This window comes from Gymnogyps californianus, chromosome 4, assembly GCF_018139145.2.
Source record: "Gymnogyps californianus isolate 813 chromosome 4, ASM1813914v2, whole genome shotgun sequence".
NCBI lineage: Eukaryota > Metazoa > Chordata > Aves > Accipitriformes > Cathartidae > Gymnogyps > Gymnogyps californianus.
Window position 1 is genome coordinate 64951699 of NC_059474.1, and position 23015 is coordinate 64974713.

The window sequence follows — 23015 nt, forward strand, 5'->3', positions numbered from 1 at the left end:
TCCCCTGGCATACAATGCGTTGGTGATAGTAGGTCCAGATTTCATGCAAGTATTATATATTCACAGCACCTGACCTGTGACAATTGCTATCATGATGATGTAATGAGATAAGACTAGAAAGGATACTTGCACCTGGAGGAATGTCTGTGAAAAGATGAGATTTGCACAATCTGGGAAATGGTATGCTCAGTTTGTAAGGCATTGTGCAAGTCCTGATAGTAGCAGTCTTGATACAGTAACTTTATTGGATGAATTCAAGGCATTTTAGTGGTCCTCTGATGCATTCTTTAAAATAATCCTTCAGTAATATGGAATGGAGTAGTTTGTTTCCATCACCCTTGCTTACTTTTGCTCACTAATGAAAGTTGACCAAGAAACATTATACGTGGCTTTTTAACTGCCTTATACAAGTCTTCAAAACCAAAATTTCTACTTTGTCCCTGGTGACTAAGCCTGTTGTCTCATGCAGGAGAGTGTTTTGTGGACAGATTGTGTAACAATTGTGTTTAGTTTTTGCTCTCTTGTCTTTTGTTGTGATCTGGTCATGTTCATCTTACCTCTGTTTCCTTTTGTGTCTTAAATGATGTAGTTCGTATGATGAGGCTTCTCACTCTTCAGAGCTGCAGTCCAACAGGTCGGGACTGCCCTTGGGGAATCTGTGTCGATGTTAAACATAGGTTCTTTTCGATTCCTCCTTTTCATGTGCCACCAGGGTAAAATACAATGCAGTGGTTGTGTTCGTTTTCTCAACTGAAAAATACAGACATTTCCTAATGAAAGCTGTTTGAGACACTGACTTCCTACCCCTCTGTGCTTCTTTACTGATGTAACATAACAGCGACTGACTCAGAGGGTGATGTTTTGCTGCAGATGTCAGCAGAAGTCATTGCTGTGATAGATTTGTTCTTGGGGATTTTTTAATGGACACAAATTGTGCCTCGTGCAATAACTGTACCTGTACACTTGCTGTAAAAGCTTTTTGTTACAAGAAAGCATAGGAAGGAGTACAATATCACCCCAGGAGGATGTTTTCTGTGGTGTTTTCATATTTCTACTTGATGAGCCTTGACAGTCAGGTGAATGAGAGCCCTCTGGACAGGATGTGCAGACAGCTCAGTAGAAGTCATGGGGATTGTGAAATACAGACACAGTGACACTTAAATAATTTCATTGTTGAGGGTTTTCTGAATTCTTTACCTGTTGACTTAACTGTGTTAAATTCATCACATCTGATGCATTTATTCCTGCAGTCCGGTTCACTGTGGGGTGCTGTTTTTTCCTTGTAAATTTACTGCTGCTTTACAGGGTGGATGTTTCTTTTTTTTCCATCCAGCCTACTGAGAGGCAATAGGAGCTCCTGTTTACTGTTGATTAATAACATTCACTTCCTAGTGACTTGAGAAGATTGCTTGGCCGGTGGTGAGAACCTCTGAGCTCTTACGGCTTGTTTTTTTTCTACTGCTTAAGCCGGTATGTTACTTATGAAAGTGGAGTTGCTCAGCCTGCATCTATGAGAAGAAGGTGAGACTATGCATTTAAACACCAGTTAGCAGGAACATAACTATACTATTAAGTTCTGCTTGCATTCTTGTGTATATACATTTTAAGTGTATCACCAAAATAAATCCTGACACGTAATATTTTTGGCTTTGCTAATTTCAGCTAGGCTGCTGCAGCTGCTAAATGGACAACTGAGGAGTTTTATGTCATGTATTGCAGAATACAAGTGTAGATGTTAATTTTTAAGGGGAGGAAATCTTTTGCAATGTCGGTGTTCCCAAGAGGAACAGGCTAAAAAGCTTTTTTTCCATGTGAATTTCAGCTTCTAGGAAGATCTCATTCTTCGGGGTTTTTAATGTATTTAAAAAAACCCCAACATTATTTTTGCATGGCACCAAGGACTCTGTGAAATGTCCATTGTCAAATTGGGAAGAAAACCAATGCTATCTGTATATTTGAAGGTCTTACTCTATATATAGAAAGGAACAGAAGTAAAATGTTCTGTTCTAAACTGTCCTGTGCAAACAGGATCCAGAATTTGCTGGTTTGAGCTTTGACTTATAACAGTAAATCAAGATTCACTGTTGGAATGGCTACATTAGAAAGGGGATTTTTATTTTTATTCCTTGTAGGGATGCTTGTGTTCTGTGCTTCTGACCAAAGAGACAAGGTCAGTTACCTTCCACCTGTCCTGTGAGTCCAAATGAAATTTGCTTTATGGCTGGGAAAGAATAGTATGTTTATGCTAGTAAGGGCTAATTCCAAAGTAAACTTGGAGAAATATTGGAAGATGTTTAGGAAATCAAAGCCAAGTTGCGTAAAATCAGATCTAATCGGAGATCCTGGCAACAGCCTTGTGAAAGAGTCAAATCTTGTAGTTACCAAGTGCTTAAACAAAAACATTAGTTTTAAAGCTTTCTGTTGATGTACCTGATCTTGGTTGTCTTGTTTCTACATTTCTGTATTGATCTGTCTTACCATAAATCATCACTATATCTATTGAAGCTCTATTCTGTGTCTTCTGACACTTTTTCAGTTCTAAGGAATTAGGATAATTTGAAGCATATATTACATGGGTGACCATCTTTTCCTCAGTCAGAACACAGTTGAATCAGCTTCCTTCTCTGTGTCCAGGATAACCTCATTTTGTTTTTCATAATGTTTTTAGTACAACTCTAGACTCAACAATCTGGACTTGAAGGAAGTAAACCAGATAAAATTGTTTGGGCTCTTATAAGAGGAGGACAAATTCTCTGCTGAACACTGACATCCAACCTAAACACTAGGTTATTCTGACCACTTGCACAGAAAGGAAGAGGGAAGTGATGTAAAGCCTTTTTTTTTAAATTGAATATTATGGTTCTCCCATGTGACTTGATATATGACATGCACATCTTAACTGGGACTAATGTAGGACTCTTATCTAGACTGGAAAACAGAATATGTAGTTAGGAATTATGTTGCCGAGTGCAACTAAAAGTTGCATGTGAGGTTCAGTTGCCAAGCACAGGGCTGGCAAAAGTTGTAAGGCAGGGAAAGCAGAAAATCTACAAACTGGTGAGGAATATCTTGCTGCAGTTGAGGGAAGTGGATGTGAAAGTGGCTGGATGCCCGTGGGCTCTTTGAGGTAAAATGATTCCCAGCTGGACAGCTAGATTTTGATAGATTTGAAGATGCACAAATTATCCAAACATTCCTGATGACTATGAGTGGAAGTTTCCTGTATGTGTAGGGAAGATCTTACACTTTTCAATCCATTTTCAGATGTGTCAGGTTTTGGCCCTGTATCTGAGCACTTGCGTGTCTGTGCTTTAGGGCTATTAGTGTAAGTAGCTTCACTTGTTTGTGAAACATCTTGCAGAATCTGTTCCTATGGAAGCAGTAAAGATTTAAGCCACTGTGCTGGTTTTGGCTGGGGTAGAGTTAATTTTCTTCATAGTAGCTAGTATAGGACTATGTTTTGGATTTGTGCTGAAAACAGTGTTGATAATACAGGGATGATTTCATTATTGCTGAGCAGTGCTTACACAGAGTCAAGGCCTTTTCTGCTCCTCACCCCACCCCACCAGCGAGTAGGCTGGGGGTGCACAAGAAGCTGGGAGGGGACACAGCTGAGACAGCTGACCCCAACTGACCAAAAGGATATTCCATACCATATGATGTCATGCCCAGCATATAAAGCTGGGGGAAGAAGAAGGAAGGGGGGGACATTCGGAGTGATGGCGTTTTGTCTTCCCAACTAACCGTTATGCGTGATGGAGCCCTGCTTTCCTGGAGATGGCTGAACACCTGCCTGCCGATGGGAAGTGGTGAATGAATTCCTTCTTTTGCTTTGCTTGTGTGCACAGCTTTTGCTTTACCTATTAAACTGTCTTTATCTCAACCCAGGAGTTTTCTCACTTTTACTCTTCCGATTGTCTCCCCCATCCCATGGGGGGGGGGTGAATGAGCAGCTGCGTGGTGCTTAGTTGCCAGCTGGGGTTAAACCACAACAGCCACTTTTCAAGGTGTTGTTGATTAATTCTGAGTGTGGCTTGTCCTTTTCTTGCTGGGGACTAATACAGAAGAATATTTATTCGGTGAGCTGTAGTTGTGTTTTCTACCTTGTGGCCTTAAATTTTGCTGAAACCTGCTATATTAAATTCCAGTTCTTTCCTTATTGACAGCTGTAATTTTGGATGAATGAAGGAAATAGTGGTGAGCCAGTACTCAAAAATATGCAATAAAAATTAAAACAGTAGTGTTTAAAAATCCTACATTTCCCAAAATATTCCAGGCACTGGGAAGATAAGACAGATTTCATCTGGAAGTGAGTTAAGGATAAGGTGAACTGATTTCCATGAAACTGAAAATGGGAAATGACTGTCCAGCCTGTTCTATTGCACAACATAACCAGTGAGAATAGGATGAGAAGATATTTCCTGAAATGTGTAGTATCACCTTCCCCGTCGGTATTAGCCAACAGAAACTGCAGGGGCAGCGGATGCCTTCGGGGTTTAGTTACATTGAAAAAAGTGGTGGTTTTTCCTGCTTGCTTATACATTTGCCCACTTTGCTCACCTGACTGCAGTGATGCCTGCAGAGAAGCCCTGTTCCAGAGAGACTGTGTGTATATACATACATGAACACATAGAGGAAGAGTGAGTCTTCTATATATACTCTATGAAATGTACAAGCTGTGCAAATCCATTCTTGCTAGATGTCCTGGTTTCGGCTAGGATAGAGTTAATTTTCTTCCTAGTAGCTGGTATAGAGCTGTGTTTTGGATTTAGTAGGAGAATAATGTTGATAACACACTGATGTTCTTAGTTGTTGCTGAGTAGTGTTTATACTAAGTCAAGGATTTTTCAGCTTCTCATGCCCAGCCAGCAAGAAGGCTGGAGGGGCACAAGAAGTTGGGAGGGGACACAGCCAGGACAGCTGACCCAAACTGGCCAAAGGAATATTCCATACCATATGAGGTCATGCCCAGTGTATAAACTGGGGGGAGCTGGCCAGGAAGGGCGGATCACGGCTTGGGAACTAACTGGGCATTGATCAATTGCATTGTGCATCCCTTGTTTTGTATATTCTAATTCTTTTAGTATTATTATTGTCATTTTATTATTATCATTATCATTATTTTTCATTCCTTTCTGTCCTATTAAACTGTCTTTATCTCAACCCACGAGGTTTTTTTTTTCCCGATTCTCTCCCCCATCCCACTGGGTGGGGGTAGTGAGCGAGTGGCTGAGTGGTGCTTAGTTGCCAGCTGGGTTTAAACCACGACACTAGATCAGAAAATGCCTGGAAAATAAGTCCAACTGACTGAATGAAATTCTTTTTTTTGCTGTTTGGGTTCCTGCGGGTCAGAATTCTTCAGCATGTATCTTCAGGTGTTAACAGCCATGCAGTTAACTTTAGCAGTAGATTTAAAACAAATAACCTGTTATGCCTTCTGCAGTGACCAGGTGAGAAGGTGAGGCTCGGCACAGAGCAAGAAAGTCAATTTACTGTTTCCACTGGTATAAAAGGCTTTAAGGGCAAGAGGCTTACTAGTGGACTGTAAGTAGTTCAGTGGTGGTGGTAATTACAGATCCATTTCTACATAAGATAAGCAAGGAAGAGGGAACTTGACTAAGGTACTCTGTGACCCCCAAGTAAGTGACCCCACTTGCCAAAGGAGCAGGTTTGCCCAGAGGGGCAGAATTACCTTTGGAACTGCCTGCACTTGGCCATGGGTATTCCATGCCTGAGCAGGCCCTAACTGTCCCGTGCAAATGCAGATTTCATCCTTCCCGTTTGTTTGATTGCTTGGTAAAGTGTTTCTGGTTTGTCCCATTAAATGTTTTGGAAAAAAACAGTGTGTTTTTCTTCCAGAGGGAAAGATTCAAAATCTTAGTTCCCTGCCATGCAAAGGTCAAGTCTTTGAAGTGTCTCAGTCTGCTCAGGTTTGGTATCCAAGGAGTTAGATAGGGGCAGTCTTGCCGTGGAAAACTAGCTGGGTACCTATCAGCACCAAACCAGGCTTTTCTTAGCCTTAATTGTGTACTGCATGGAGTTGGATAAACTCTTTCCAGTTATAGACCTGTTCCTACTGGCCTTTCCCTACTGTAGCTAATGAATGACTGGATATTGATGATGTACACGTAGAAAAGACAACTCAGGCTGAAGGATTTCAATGTGTCTTACAAATGAGCCCATAAAGCTGCAAATATGAATTGTTTTACGGTGTGAAACTCAGCTGTAGAAGGGTATCAGCTAGCAAACCATAACTGCTGCAGAAAGAAAGAACAGTAGCAAAGGGCCACCAACAGGCGAAGTAAGGAAGGAAATCTGACTACAAAGGGTCTCCTCATTCGTATTGTTGTAATGATGTATTAATAGCCAGACTTCAAATGTGCAATTCTTCAAGGATGTGAGTGACTCTGCAGCTCAGTTTTTGAAAGCACCTGCGTTGCGGGCACAAGGCTGTGAGCTTTCTGCTGTGTGCAAGCAGCTCTGGCACAGGACCAGGGGGTCTGCGTGTACCCACTGCTACAGCCAACAGTTCCAGTCTGCCCTGCAGCTTGCTTCCTGTGTGTCTCTGCACTTAGGAAGTACATTGTGCTGCTTTCCTTTCTCTCTGGTAGCTGGAAATTTCCCTGGGGTTACTTCTCTCTTAAGAGGACAGTAATTTCCTATAATTTAAACAAGAGGTCTTGTGTGTTAATATGGCTGTTGTTCAAATAAAGGCGCAGAACTGTGGAGAAGAAAGTTACAGAAGTGCCTGAGTTAAGTTTTTATATAATGTCGATTACTGTGATGCATAAAGTGAGGCTCCCATATGTACAGGCACCTCATCAGAGCACGCATGGTCCTTGATGGTGGAAGGCTTTCCAGCCCATTAAAAAAATGTTTTTTCTAGTATGTAATTCTGGCTGTTCTCCTTGTGAGCCTGCATTTGGCAGCTAATCAAACCGAAAGCCAGTACAGGTATCCTGCTGTGCGTGTGTTTAGTTCTGTCCTCCTCCTCGCCATCTAAAGTTTGTGCATGTTTACTTTCTCTTCCTGAGCAGCCCTGTATTTGTATACCCTGTTTACTTTTTGAAAGAAAAATTGCACTGGCATAGTTTCAGTGGTTTCTTCAAACTGGTGTGGTTGTTGGGACAAGCTGCATTTTGGTGGGGTGCAGCATGCTGTCCCTGATGCTGAGGACCTCTGTTGGCCTCATCTCTGAATTTGGCAGAGATATGATAGGAATGGCTTTGCTTTGCCTCCTCCTTGTTTTATCTCTGTGGACTTCTTTTCCAGGGACAGGAGCAGGGACGAGCCCTTGTGCTGAGCCGCTTTCCTAGTTCTCTTTTCTGGCTGGCTATCTCATGACAAGATGGGAAGGTGAGGAAAGCATATTGGGTATTCCCCTTCATTCATCCACTGATATCTGGGCTGGCTGCTGCAGGTCTCAACACTTCTTGCAGCATTAGTAAGAGGCAGAGTTCAGAGATTTGATTCAGTATGGATAACCAGGCAGCTGAAAGATTCCCCACCCCCCCCTTGTTAAAAGTAGAAGCGGCTCCAGTGCAGTGGTATCCCATTATCACTGCTGCAAGCTATAACGTGTCATATGTTACAGTATGTAAATGTTCTTCAGACCTCATCTATTGAAAAACTTCATAGATTTGAGGAATTTGTTAGAAAACTGATTACTTTCAAAAGGCTGTAATTAATTCTTGTAGTACGCAGTATTTTTTTAGTGCTGTCACATTGGGTGGAGATGGAACCAGCAAATGCAGAATTGTGAGAGAATGGCTCATGGAAGGGAAGTCAGTGGGAGTGTGTCTAGGTCTGTCCAAGCTGCACACTCATCAGATGCTGAGATTCTGGGTCATGCAAAACACTTTTCCAGCTTCTGCAGATTTGCCAGCTCCAGTAATTAGAGGAACACCACATGCCTGGTATATGTAGCTGAAAATGGGCAGGGTTTTGTTGTTAGTGTGTACAGTATGCAGAACCCTGCTTGGGCTTGAAAGGGTAATGTTGTGCTGTTTTCAACTATTATTAGTAGTAATTTTTTCTTATGATCTCATTGTGATATAGTATTAGAAACTGCTTTTTGTCTCCCGATGGGGATCTGAAAGAAAAGACCAGTAACACAGAGCAATTAGGATTTTCCGAGAGGTGGTGTTTCCACCTAAAACCAATACTGTGGGGTCTGGTGTGCTGGACTGAGGCGGTGGGAGGGAGGACAGAGGTTACACATCATTCATTGCCCTCTCCGAGTATGGGGAAAAGAAGAGTGCAGCCTCACGCTCACCGAGTCACCTGGGAGCAGATGACAGTCGTGCCATTCAGAGAGGGAACAGCAGCTCCTGAAACCCAATTACAGCTGCAGTTTCCGTCATAATTCCCGTTCTGATTTCTGCTGTGTGACTGAGTCAGAGCTGGGCCTGCGGAGAAGGCACGCAGCCCTCCTTGTACAGGTCCCATGGAGACCTCTGTCAGGTCCACACAAGGTAAAATCCTTGGTCCTCCTTAAACAGACCATCGTACTAAGTTGCAGAGAAGCAGGCTGTTGAAAGTAGATGAGTCAAGACCACTTAGACCATGTTTAGCTGACTAAAGAGGCATTACAGGCAAAAATAGAAAAGGGGGGAGGGGCAAAAATCTGCGTAGGGTCACAGGGTGTCTCTCTGTCACTTGGTGGCCGTCTCCTACGTGTGCAGCAGGAGAGGAGCCCCTTGTACCGAGGGCACAATCAAGTTGTTGCCGTGCGTATAAGGTCTGTGGCAGAAGTGCACGGTAGCGCTGTGAGAAATCATAGTGCACAGCGCCGGTTGTGTCGTACCCCTGAGAGAGCGCGGACCCTGCGCCGTAGCACCCACAGCGGCAAGCATGGTGAAACAGTTAACGGAGGGTCTCCAGGCGCTGTCGGGGTGGCGGGTGCCATGTCGCTGGGATTTCCAGAGATGTCTGGGAAGGGAGCCGGATTCCTCACCGGCACAACAGCAGTGCCGCTGGCGCGCTCCAGAGCTGCCAGCTGCCAATGAAATCCGAAACCCGGGGCTGCGTCTGAGGGCTGGCCCTGGGAGGCCGTTCCAGCCTCTCGTACTGTATATTTACACATTCATACACACAGAGCCACTTTTTCTAACTTCTTGGGCTGCTCCTCACGCGGCGGCTGGGATTTCTGGAGGACGTACGGCGGGAGCGCGGAGCTCCCGTGTGGTGGTGGTAGCTCTCTGTGTGCACCGATGATCTGAGCGGTTGAGAGAGGGGGAAGGAAAAGAAACTTCTAAGTGCAGTCAAGCTGAAACAAGCTGTCACTGTTTCCGAGTTTGTCTTGAGAAGCCACCGCGTTTATGGGTGAGAATATTGACCCTGCTTGTGGAAGGTAGAGTCCTGGTCTGGGGCAGTTTTGGAGCTCTCGCTGGATTGGGTCAGCACTGCAGCTAAAACCAGGGTAGGTAGCATTGATGTGATTTTTATCTTGGTGACAAAACCGTGTGGTCTTTGTAGGACAAATAATTGCTGCAGACCAGGAAGCAGTGGCAGCAGCTGTGTGTTACGGCTGTTCTTGTCTGCCGGGGCGGGGGGGGTGTGTGTGTGTGGAGGCATCTTTAAGTGTTGTTGTGTGCTCTTATTTCTTAATAATGTTAAATACTTCATAACAGGATTCCTTTTTGTTGGTTTCAGGGGTACAAGCAGAGTATGTGTCATCTGACTACTTGTTGGCTTAAATATAAGTAAAAGCCCTTTGTGCTTTCTGCAATCTCCATGTTAATGTTCATCTTTGGATTTGTGATGGTTGCCTTAAAATCCTCCTCCTTTTACACAAGTATCTGTAGCAGGCTTTCAGAGATAAGGTCCTCACTGGGACAGACTTTACAATAAGGACTTTGATTGTAATCACAAAAGAGTTAGGGAATCTTCCGTGGATTTTTAGAGCTATGAGTGGATTTCTTTTTAAGATTAGGGAGTAATTGTCTTCTCTTTTTTTCCTCCATTGGGCTTGTATGGAATATTTATTTATCTTTCTTAGCAGTAACATGCATGTATGTTGTCAGCTTGGGGTTTTTCTTCTTTCAGCAGAGTGGAGAGTAGTAAATAATTCATGTTTGATAATGTTGGAAACATTTTTACAACCGATGACTGGAAATAAACAGCAGGGTTTTTTTAGATAGGTACACTTGTCCTGTATAGGTAGAAATAAGAAACCAAAGTAATTCCCTGTGTAGCACAGTGACTTCATAACACTGAATTTGTCTACTGAATTCTGTTTGTCTGTGTTAAGTAGCATGGTTGCTGGGAGAGGGTGATAACTCTTATTAGATCAGCAGGTATTAAGATACTGTTAGGTTAAGTTTTTCTGTTGCGGTGTAGTTCTGTACCTGGAAGGTGACGATAACTTCTGTACGATCAGGGGAAAAGGATTCCCTGTGAGGTAACAATTAAGGGAGGGGGATTTATCAATACAAGGGGCAAGGGATCTTGTCCTAGCTAAAAATCATTTAAGTGGCATCTCATACTTGCAGAAGGCATGCAGAGTTACAAGCAGAGGTAGAGAGAAGGAAGGACTGAGAGTCAAGCACTTGTTTCCAGTCCCATGAAATTTTCATGTTGTGGCAGGTTTTGTTATTGCAAAAGGCATCTTCTAGTACGTGATACAGTGACTTGTGTTAAAAATAAATGTGCTTAGGCATGGTGTCTAAAGTTACTTGTCTGCCTCTTTGTTGATTGTTGTCCTGTCTCTCCAGCTGCTTTTTTCTTCTCTTGGTCTTTACTTGGCTTTCCTTCTTTAATGAAATTGGATAGGTTTAGTTTGGAATAAATAGTGTGCCCCCCCCCCCCCCCCCAAAAAAAAAAAAGCTCCACAGTAAGTAAAAAATGTAAAGCCATGTAGAAAATTCAGCTAACAACATGCTTCTGTGTGGAAGGCACAACTTCTTCGCACTGTATGGCAATGTGCTTCTGGGTGCAAGTGAGAGGGAGGCTGTGGGTTATTCCTTCAAGACGTGTGCCTCTCCTGTGTTTGCAGGCTGGTGCATGAAGATCACTTTTATTAGTGGTCCTATAGCTAGGTTCAGTTTTCTGAAGATGGAGTTTAGAAACCTAGAAATGAAGATCCCTTAAAGGAAATTGCTTCACAAATAATAGTTTGAACTGCTGATAAGGTCATGTCTTCAAAGTAACTAGAATAGAAAACCCCTGTGAGCTCCATGTGCAGCTATAGCGCACAGGCATCTCTCAGGACCTTTTCATCTCTTGCTGCTTGATTCAATATCTGATTTTTTTTAAACACACCAGGTGGGGGGGGGGAAGGGAGTTGAAATTCATGGTGGGTAGTTTGAAGTGATTTGCATCCTATTACCTTTAGCTGTCTTCTCTGCAGGCTGTTTGGTGTTTATTGTGACCTGATGGCCTTTGGAAGTATGCTTTATTCTTGGAGCTATTACTTACTGGCTTTATCTATATTGGGCAGAGGGAATGCTTGACATGATTTTTTTTTTTTTACAATAACCTTCTGGAAAAGAGTGCGACACTTTATCATATTGGGGTGGCATTTGTGTTGTAAACCGTCTTGCGGGTGAATGAACTGTATGTTAGCTTTCAGCCAGGAAGAAAAAGAAAAGGTTGTCTTCTCTTGGCATTCTAAAACAAGAAAAACACTGAAGGAGAATATCTGGTATAGGTTTTCTTCATTCACTGTCTGGAACTTGGCTTTCTGTAATGTTGAGGACTCCAGGTAAGACGAGTGGCTGATATTGTTGGACGATAAGGAAACACACAGCTTTTTATGAAACTTGTTACTCCACTGCCAGTCTTGGGAGGATTAGAAACTTAAAAAGACAACAGAGGCCAAATTTCTATCTTAGATTCTCTTCCTACATGTAAGACTGCAGAAAGTGCTAGTGGTAAGATGTGGTCTATGTTAGTTTCTATTATTATGTTAAAAGCAAGAATTTCAAGTTAGAATTGTTTTTTATAGTTGTTGCCTGCATTTATTTAGAAAACCTTGATTAGGTTGCTTTTTTTTAATTGCGGGAGAAAAGGTGGCTCAGTTCTATAGCACTCAAAAGGGTATGAAAATACCAGACATCTCAAAGATGGGTATACTTTAGCTTCAGCAGCATAGCAGACATCAACAAGCCCTGTGTTGAGACAGATAAAGACTCTTCATCTGCAGAGATGTAATCAAATGATGCTGAAATCCCAGCCTTATAGCAGTGGGGATGGCACACAGCCTTCGGTGGCAGCGGTACTGTGGGAGCCAGGAGAGGCTGCCTTGCCAGGGCACTGTGCGTGAGCTCCCAGAAGCAGCTGGATGGCGTTAGGAAGCAGTTCACTTCGGTCCCTGCAGTGTCCCGACCTCAACAGGACAGCCAGCAGCTGATACCTCCCAAGCCTCATGGTTTTGTCGTCTTCGCTTTCAATAGGTACCCCCAGGGTGTGTCCGCAAGCCAGCTGTGGCAGCCAGTCTGTAGGTGGCTGATCTTGGTGTGAGGAGCTGCATGCTGAGAAACTTCTTCCTATTCTGCAGCTTCTTGTACATTTCCCAACTCTTCCCTTCTACTTCACTATTTTGCCAGTTACATTTGGGTGATCAAAGTGTGAATGGTAAGGACAGAAGTGAAGCTGTAAATTTATTTTGTATTTAATTGATCATGAATCCAAAATGAACCATAAGGGTCCTTGATTAGCTCCCGTTATAAGCTAGATCATTTATTTTTGAAATATAACCTCTTTTGCTAACAGAAAGTCACTTGATAGGCTCTCAATGCTCTGCAATATAGTTACTTGGTGTAATTATCATCAGTCTTAAATTATGTGCTTTACTGCTTGTTTTATTTGACTGTCTTTACCAGCTTTGTTAGCTCTGGTTCTTGTTAGCTCTTTGTATGTTTAATAGCCTTCTCTATCCAAATTTCTGCTCCCTCTAGAGTTACTATCTTATTCTTTACCTTCTCTTTGTAAAAGTGGAAAATGAAGTTCCTTCATTATGTTCTCCAGTTCTTTAATTATTCCAACCTTTTAAAAGTGGTTTCTAGTTTTCCAAAATGCTTCTAGATGTTTGAATACTAGCACTGGAGGTAATACTTAGGGTGCGGTCCTGTGAAATCCAGAGACACAATGATCTTTATACTTTCTTTTTCCTTGTTAGTCTTGTGATGACGCTAGAGATGGGGCTGTTGTGTTGAACAGGGACCTTGGTTTTTCCTTCAGGAGGATGCTCTCAGGTACTGTCAGTTCTTTGCAACTTGTACGTCTGCTGAGCAAGAACACACCGGCTGGTACACAGACGGCTGTCTGTCCGTCGCCTTTCCTCTTTGTAATTAACGGCTTCCTTGGTACTTGTCACCAGCACAGTTTTTCAGTCATGATCTTTTTTTTTTCTTTTTTTCTTCCAAGTCATTGGCTAAACTGCAAAATAAGGTAGTTCCCCTGAGACTAGAAACCACCTGCAGTATGATGCTTTTTTTGTTTACAGTCATGGTTTTTGACTTACCTGTTAACTGTTTGAATTAATTTTGTCTGCCTGGTTCAGCTCTTGTTTCATTGGGCTTTTCTAATGAAAATGTCATGCTCCACCAAGCCAGAGGCCTTGAAGGAGTACACGAGCTCAGTGCTTTTAACTTTAACAAACTTCTGTTGTTTACTGTTGTACTGATTAGTTTGGAGGGGCTTTCATGCTCTATGGCGCAATGAGACAAACTTCAGCAACATGTGTTGAATTCCTTGGCAATGTTTATATAGTTTCTTGTCATGAAATACCTTTCATTTTCCTATATTTAGTTCTGTGCAATTTTGTATAATAGCAATTACAATTAGTAGCTCTTTAACGAAGACATTTTTCATGTTCGTTACTTCCAAGAAGTAACTGATGTGTTCCTGTCGTCCTTCTCCCACATCTGCTTTTGCTTTTAGAGCAGCTTAAATCTTAACTGGACTGGTGTTCTTGGCCTGCCAAATTGAGCAATCATGAAGTGTTATAAAAAGTAAAATGCAAAAACCCAGCAATTTGCCTGTATCTGGGAGGCAGTAAGATCCCTCTAGATGTCACTAATTGGGAGAACCAAACATGCTTTTTCCTGGGTTAGTGTAGTCTGGGCCAAAATGTGTTGGCTATTTCCATATTTTGAGCTATTTGCCTGTTTTGCAAGGATGTAAAGTGCTCCTTCAGTAGGCAGAGAAAGTAGCCTTCCAGTTAATCCTTACTCAAATGACCCAACCTCAGCTCCAGTGGCAGCACCCTGGGTTTTTCGTAAGCTGCCATTCTAGCTATTTCTTTAACCTCCCCCAGCTGCCACATCCTCTGTTGTGAGAAGAAAAATGTGAGGAAGGATAGAGGTGACACCAGGGGAGTCCCTTGCTGCCCAAAAGTGCTAGTAGTTTGCAGCTTAAGCTGCAAAAGATTTTAAAAAGGGCAACAAGAATGGTCAAGGACACAGCACAGCTTCTGTCCAAGAAACAGCGAAGCAGGAAGGAACTTTTCAGCCTGGAGATGAGAGGACTGAGAAAACTGCATTAACGAGTGGCAGGGAAAGGGTGAGCAGAGGCCTATTCTTCCCTTATTTTCCAGTACAGGAATCCCAGGGTGTATTCAGGAGCGACAGTGGCAGGCTCAAAACAAACAAAAGGAGGTAGTAGTGTGCACAAGATGTAAATAAGGTGTAATTAAGATGCACAAGTACTTGCCAGAAAGTGTTGTGGTTAGTAAAGGGAAAACCCAGTTTTAAGGGGTAGCTAGCCGAAAGTATTGTTGCGTGCTTGTCTTAGTTATCCTGCTTGTCCCTGAGGTTTTACTTCAGTCACAGTTGGGGACGGGGTGCTGGGCTGGGTGGACTCTTTCCATCCCATTGTAGCCATCCATTTGTTCAGTTTTGACCCTCTTTTATTTGGATGTTACTTATGTAGGGGAAAAAAACTTGTCTGATGATCTGTTTGTGGCTTGATGGAAAGGAGCTGAATGACTACAGCATACCATTGCTATACGTGAAGGCTTGCCTTCTTCAGTTGGAAATGTGCGGACATAAGAAAGGATAAGAGCTGATGTTGCAAAGCAAGTTGTGATGAATCTTTGTGCTTTTGATTTTTAAAGATCACAACCTTGTTTCCAAGTAGTGCTGTGGGGATGTGTGGGCACAGTCTTACAGGATGAGTATTTAGAAAATGAATCACAAGAGTGGATCACATGAATTCAAGTGGAGCAGACCCCCTGAAGCATGCTGGAGCTTACTCAAGTAGGGAGTCTTTACAGACCCTGCTTGACAGCTGGCACTGCAGAGGTGGAAAAAGAAGAAGCTGAAGTGCTACCGTGCTCCGACAATCCAGTGTGCTAAATGACTGTTTAGCAAATGGGAGAGCACTACAGTCAAGGGTGTCTTAAAGTATGCTTAAGGCCCCTCTTGAGTTGCTTGAGAAAGAAAAATGATGCAGAGGCTGCAGACAATTAGCTTTGCTTCTCATTCTTCAAATCCTACTCTGTGGATCAGCTGGATATGGCGACTGCCCCCAACGCCCAAAATGGTTAATAATTCTTTCAGTATTTTGGGGGGAAAAAAAAGTTTCAGTAAAACCCTAAACCTTGAGGAACTCTGCATTCTACAACAGCTCCAAGATCTTGTTGCCACCATGGCTGTGTGTATTTAGAACTGGCTACTTTAGTTAATTATTACTCTAATGGAGTGCTAATCATATTCACCTTACCTACTTGGGCTTGGACTGGGAAATAAGAATTGCAGTTATCAATATATAGCACAGAGCATGATGAAACTCATTCTTAACGCTTCCTGTTGGAGCATAACAGATCGCTGCAATTTGAAGACGAGTATGTGAATGCAGACATGTATCTAGGAGATGAAGACAGACTTCTGGAAATCTATTTATTTAATGATATCATTGCCTAATTATCAAAGTATTGCCTTGGAAAGTGTGCTGAATAATTTGAGGTCTTAGTGTTGTTGTTAAATGTGAGATAACGATGAAGGAAAAAGCTGTGCTGTATATCTGCTTATAATTATAAACTACCTACCATGGTATTTTGATTGTCCACAAGAAGTCAGAGCAAGCAGCCTATTTGCTGTATAAGCTTTTATATGGTGGAGCCTCTAGACACTTCCTTCAAGGGTTTGGGTTTCTGGTTGTTTTCTCTGTGTGTGTGTGTTTCTGTGTCTTTATGGCGGGCTTGTGTTGAGCTTTTACCTCTTATCCGTGATTGAGATCAAAATTGCGTGTCAGATGCATGGATAGTCACTGTGGTTATCCACTACTAAGTGGTCTTGCAAAACACAAAACAAGAAATGCTGGATGCTAGAAAGAAATCTTATCTCTGGCAGTTGCAATATTTGTGCAGCTGTTCCCACAGATGTTTCTTTTTTCTTCTCTTTTTTAAATTTCTTCTAAGAAGCAAGCAAACTGAGGGAGAAATGTTAAAGGGCCTGCCTGGAGAAAGAGAAAACTTGCAATGCCTTTTAGTTTGGAGATAGAATGTACCTTGTTTTAAAAAGACTGTGAATTCTTAGCCTGCTTAGGCTGTGTATTCCGTAGAGCTGAATGGAAGTGTCCTAAAATGTAAGCTTTGCAAATGGGCTTTGAGAGTCAGAATCTGACTGTAGTAACTGGGAATCATAATAGCATTGCTGGAACGCAAATTGATTTGATCTCAGTAACTTCAATGTAAATTTGCTGAGTTTAGAAGTGATTAGGAAAAGTCCAGGTCAAAAAGCTTGTTCTGACAGAGTTCTGCAGTGTGGCTAAAAATGAAGTTTCAGAATGAAAGCATAGTAGCAACCCCTCCCTCCTCCCCCATCAATTTCAAGATTGGGGACTAATTTTGTTCATATGTGTTGCAAAATATTCAGCATCCACTGTAAGACAGGTTTATTCACTATTTTTAAAAAAGCAAATACAATTCCATTATATGGCAGTGGGAAGTCTCGAAGGTGCTATTTTAAATACAGTTCAAGTAAAAATTCTTCAAAAGTCAATAAATTAATTGGAATTTAAAACATTATTAACATTTGATGCATGATGCTGAAACCCCTTCTCCTCCTAGGAGAGTACAGGGCTCAAACTGGAGTCAGTTAACTTCATCCTCCAGAAATGTATAATAAATGATATTTAGAAAAACATACATTTGTATAAATAGAGATCTATGTCTTGATGCCAGCAGGCTTTCTTAGGTTGGGTTTTTCTCTTGGGGGACACAACTAAGTAAGCGGCAAGAAACTGTAAGAAGGCACGTTCTAAGTAGCGTTTTTGAGTAATGAAAACTTATGAAAAACAATACATACCTGTCCGTAAGCAAAAGAGACCCGTTGCTTTTGGGTTGTTTAGTTTTCCATGTAACCTGGTATGTGTGTGACGTCTGCTGCCTAGACTTAACCAGCCATGGTTCAGTCCTCTTTCTTCAGAGAGAATCAGACCTGGCTTTGTGTATTCTAGTGAAAATGAGAGAGCAGCCTTAATCTCTGCACATAAATATATCAGGTGGGTAAACATCAGGGAGGGAGCAGAACTATTGTGGGTGATAATGCAGGAGTAAATTGGTGTAGACTGTCCATGAGTGCTGGGATGAAAAAAATTTTCTAACAGAGTAAGGAGTTCCTGGGTAGCCTTGGGACTGCTGGGTTGGGGGTGAGGGGAAATACTAAAATAGCTGTTTTGATGGTTCTTTTTCACTCTCTGAAAGTAACTGTGTTGCTGGCTCCCATGGGGCTTCAGAAGCTGGGCTTAATGAATCAGGAGGTCCTTTCACATCCTGCCTGTTTGTCATGTGTGGACAGTTGTAAAAGAACAGTCTAGTCCCTAACCATAGGAATACTTTACATGTATTATAAGATGTGCCAGAGCAAAAATATAATTGACAGCAAATCAACATGCTCACAGTAGGACCCTTATTATTTTCACTGTGATGATTCTGTCCTGTAATGAGCCGACTATTAATTCATTTCTGGTAACTTCACTGATTTTGAAGAATTTACTAGGTTTTAGCATTGATGTTACAAACAATTCTGGTCACTTGCCGTGATGATTCGGCTGCTGATTTGGTCAGCTGTTACTGGTAGGCTTTACCACATTTAGAAACGTTTGTTGACTCTGCCCTTTGCAGTGGTCTGTGGGTCTTTGTATGGGAATAGCCACATTAGTCCCTTCAAATGCTGCCTTCTGCCAGGCATAAGGGGAGAGGGAAGCTTCTGGGAAGGAGCAGGGGGCAGCTGTGATGATGACTCTGTAAATTGGGGAGCTTGGCACAGTTTCTTATGCACAGCACTTGAAGTATCTTGCTGTTGGCTGTCGAGTCCTCTCCTGTATATGTGCTGGATTTCCATGTGTACCTCTTGCACTCCTGCTGTCAGCCTGGGCTCACAAAGCTTGTAGTGCTCTCGGCTGACACCAGGAAAGGACTAAAGCAGCCAGTTGAGTGTGCACCACATGGCACATTCAGTGTCAAGACTATTTATCACATAACGAGATTAAGCCATCGTGCAGCACTGCCATACAATCCAGGCTCACGCAGCTCCCGATACCTTTCCTTGGCAACTGGAAAAGTGCAGAACAGGAGTTCGGCATAGGGGTGATCCTCTGCTAGCATTAGAAATAAAATCCTAAATGCTGAGACTCCCTTCAGATGTTTGCACGTTATTTGATGGTGTCACTCCTGGGACACTGCTTCAGAGATCTTCATCTCCCAGCATGAACAAGAAGGCTGTGAAACGTGAGTTTTACCATTTCTTACTTTCATAGGGACTACTCGAAAACGGTATCTTAGCCAAAAGGACATACTAGTTATTGTTAGTCTATATATGACTATGCAGTGAGTATTTTGCACCTTACTTAGGTGTCCAGTAAGTAATGATAAATTACTGTACAATTCCTGGTGGATATACCCAGTAAAGGAAATAATTACTAGTCTGTGCTGTTATACCAAATGCTGAATGAACCCAGGACAATGAAACAATAAAGAAAAGGTCATGCTGCTACAGTGGCGGGGAAAAAAATGGAATAATGGGATACAAGCAGTGCTACTAAGAGATTTCAGAGGGACATGCCTTTGTGGCATTTCAGTTTCTTTTCTGAGGATGTGAAAAACAAGCAGTTATCACTGAGGTGTTGCTGTGGACAGGTAGGTATGACAGGGAATAGATACGATTTCACTTGCAGACCGATTGTCTGATAGTGCTGCTGGACTGCTAAATTGTAGACAGAGCGATTGGGATATGTTGATAGATGTGGAAATGTGGCATGAGGAGCTAATTATTTCTCAAATGACTAGTCAGAAAATTTTGGGGTTTTTTTGCCTTGGAGATAATAAAAAGCTTTCATCTGCCATTTAGCTCTCTCTTTTAAATCATTATTACCTTGAGACAACAAGGATCCTTAGGTTTCTGCTTTGAAAATACAGAGCTACTTATGCCTCCTCTGGCAAGGGCAGGTCTGCGCTGCTGGGCTGTGCACTGAGCCTCCAGCCTTGCTGGAGGGGAAAGGAAGGGTCTGTGTAGAAGCATTCGTAGTTCGTAACATGTTTTATAGGAGGTGTTGCTGCTCAAAACTCACAGCTGGGCTGCAAGCCCGTGGTGTCCCATGAGCTTAGACTTCTGAGGAAAAGTTAGCTTTGGTAACTTTGCTCACCATTGTGGCACTGCGACATACATCGTTAAGGAGCTGAATACCCTCCTCTACTTTATAGCTGCAATGTCTTAGTCAGGCTGGTGGGATTGTCTGGGTATAGACAAAACCAAAATTGAGTGTCTGGGGCCTGTGATACCACTCAGTTATGAAGATACTTTAAGTTAGGTCATACTTATTTTCTAATACCATAAAATATCCAACAAATCTCCATACAACATGGCTCTCGGGGGGAAAAAGAGTATGGTAGCTGTGATAACATTTTTTCACTGAATGGTTTGATTTTTGAGCTGCAGGAACATTCCTCTTCTTTTTGTACTTTCTTCTTGGATAAAAAGTTTAGCATTTTCTTCTGAATCTTGGAGGTGCCACATGATGGACTACTGTGTGTGTGACAAATCAGTGGGCTGTTCAGTTTCCTCTGTCACATACCTTAAATAGAGAGCTCTAATGTGAATACAGTGTCATGTACCTTACTGATTCATAGCCTCATTGCTCCTTTCATCCCTAGCTGGGGATCAGAGGTCCATTGTGAGATATGGTTTGTACGCATCTTATTCAAAGTAGTCTTGAAGTACTAAAAAAATCACGTGATACTTCCTGTTACATCTACACTCATGGAAACATCATACTCTCAGTTACATCATACTCTACTACTCTCATGGAAAACTTCTCTTTGCATGTTACTGAGCTTTATGAAGTCCTGTTCTTTAATATGCATGGTGCACGCCTCCTCTACATCTTTATGTATTGAAAGACAGCGTTTGTTTCCATTTTCAATTCTCTAACTTACTAAGTCCGGGATGGAAAGGCAGATAAGAGAAAAAAGAAACCTATTTTACTTGAAGAATGGTCCCTGTCTGCCCATTTTTACTGTTATGGTATGTTCACATAAAAGAAAAGGTGGACCATTAGCCAAATCTTCTGCTGAAGGAATACTTAGTAATATCAGCAAGGTAAGGTAGTCTGGGATTTCCAGAAAGAACTGCTCTTCTGCCCATCTCTTCTACCTATGTAGAATTTCTGCTATTTAGAAATTGTGACTTGCAGTGCCTACAGCTGAAGTCCTGCATTTACCCACCCCAGTGCTTTTGAGAATAAGTAAATAAGTAAGATAGAGTAGGTTTTCTTTTATATCCCTAGATAAGATTTATTCTTGCCTTTGATCCACCCTTTCATCATTTCAAGCAGTAAAGAGGTAATGTTGCCCTGGAGAATAACCAAAAGTACTAGGGAATTGCCTAGAAGCATGGAAACCAAATAGCAAGCATGTCTAAGATCTCTCTGTACAGGGAGATTGCTGACAGTTTCAGCCAGTATGTGTTGAATATTGGCTGTGATATGACAGTACACCTGAAAGGATACATGCGGACTTATGGATGCTAACTTGGAAAATACTAAGTGTGGAGCTGGTGGTAGCAAGGTCCTTTTTAGGTTAGTGTGAAGTTAATGTCTGCGCTTAAAAAATAGGATGAAAACTTGAGCTTAGAAATGAGTTGTGTGTGCTGCTGGAAGTCTGGAAAAAGTAGATTTTTTGTGTTTTTTCAGAAGCATGCAGAAGCACAGCCTTTTGGCATCTGCTATAGATGACTAGCAATGAAAGGGTTGAAGTCTTATCGCAAAAACAAAAAGGTGATTTATTGAAAATGTCAAGAAATAAATCATGGAGCCTAACAGGCCTGTTAAACAAGCTTCTTGGTTTGGGTATGTTTAAAAGCAAGGAAACTTGAATGGTTCTTCCAGTTTATAAACTTGGATGCCTAGACAGATTGCTTGGAAACTGATATGAGCAAATAGTTTGTTCTGAGACTCATTGAAAGTGGAACAAAAAGAAACTGTGTTTTTTGGCTAGTCCGTCATTTGCAGAATTTTTGAGGCTAATAAGGTAGGAAAAAGTTAAGTAGTGTGGAAATCGTGACATGATCCTGTAATTTCTCCCCCTTTAACCGGCCTATTAAAATTTTACAGAGCTCTTTAGAGAGTGTTTTTAAGCTGCAACTTGTCATATTTTTGGTGCTGGTGGTGCTGAAACGCCTCTGCAGAAAGACTGGGTGTTTTAGCTGAAAGCTTATGTGAAAATATATTAGTTTTGACCAAGTTGTCATCAAAAGGTCACTGAATTCCAAGATGATGTTGGTGAGACAGAAGATACTCATTTGCCATCCTGGGACAAAAGAACACAGGGTAAAATTGCTGTTGGTTGGAGTGATCTGAATTTTTATTTTTTTTATATTACAGGATTTTTACTGACCCTGTTTAATATATATATCCTATGTCATATAGTAGAATAAAATTGTCAGTTCCATTGGTTTAAATTACGTTTGAAATGAAAAACAAATAATGCTTTACTATTAGGTAGCATCTCTCATTAAGGCCTTGGTGCTCCATTGTAACATTAGAATGGCTGATTGTTCTGGTCATGAATTTTGTGAAACAATAAAGGCAGGTGCAGAGTTTGAAAAAATTTCTCATGGTAGGTGTTCTAGAGATGGGTGAATAATACTAAAGCCTCTCAAGTTGGGAAACAGGGAAGAAAGCCTCGGTCTTAACACTTGTACACTTAGGACAGGGTTGAATTGACTTGATAAACTGGTGTTGTTCAGACAAGGAGTCCATGGACAAGGAGGCAGTGATTTTTCTTGCATGTTTTGTTTCTTTGTAGATATATCAGAGCTACTTTGTCTTAGAGATCCTGAAAACATAGTCCTAGATCCGTTGCTGCCAGTTTCTGCTAGTGGCATCTAGGCTTAAATTTGGCCTTGTGAGCGAATTATAACTTTTTTGTTTGACTTGGCAACATTTCAACAGCTAACAAATGAAATTCAGATGTATGTGATTGATTCTTGATGCCATATCACCATATTTTTTAGCATTACATATTTCCTTATGGGCTGTCTAAAAGTGCTTAATTTTCTAGGTGTAATGTTTTTCTACCGATTTATCTTTTGTCACCCATCGGTCTGTCATGCTATGCTAGTTTACTCTGAGAAAATCTTGTAGAATTACCTTGATTTGCAGGGAGATAAGTGAAGCTGCTTGTCTGCAAAATGATGTGTCGAGTGGGGATCTACAAAATTCTCTGCTGAAAATGGATTGTGGAATCCGGAAAGCATATTACAGGAAAAAGTAAGACACTTGAGCCTGCCTCCTTGAGAAGTGCTGTTGAATTGTTTTAAACATTGTTATTCTTGTTGTCCATACAGATGAGAAATTTAAATGGAATGATGTCATTTGCAGAGCTGGGGAAAAAAAATCTCCGTGGTAGAAAATCAATAATGCCATGGCTCTCCTGGCTTTTGCACCACTTCACTTTACCCAAGCTGGCATTTATTCAATGTATTTGCTTCTTGTTAATAGTCATGCTTTATGTCATTTAGTAGCACAAATGTGTGCCTCTACACAGCTGTTAAAATTTCTAAGGCATATTA

At 41.7% G+C, this 23015-nt stretch overlaps 1 protein-coding gene across 2 annotated transcripts in view; it reads left to right on the top strand.

Annotated features, from left to right (window-relative positions):
• ARHGAP24 (Rho GTPase activating protein 24) overlaps positions 1-23015 on the top strand; it is a 259411-nt gene that overhangs the window by 22969 nt on the left and 213427 nt on the right. The window contains exon 1 of one of the 2 annotated variants that reach the window (XM_050895327.1): positions 9174-9421. The exons of the other annotated variant lie outside the window; for it this stretch is intronic. The gene's annotated coding sequence lies outside the window, so the exon portion shown is untranslated. Of the gene's footprint in view, positions 1-9173; positions 9422-23015 lie in introns of those variants that run through there. 2 annotated transcript variants of the gene reach the window in all.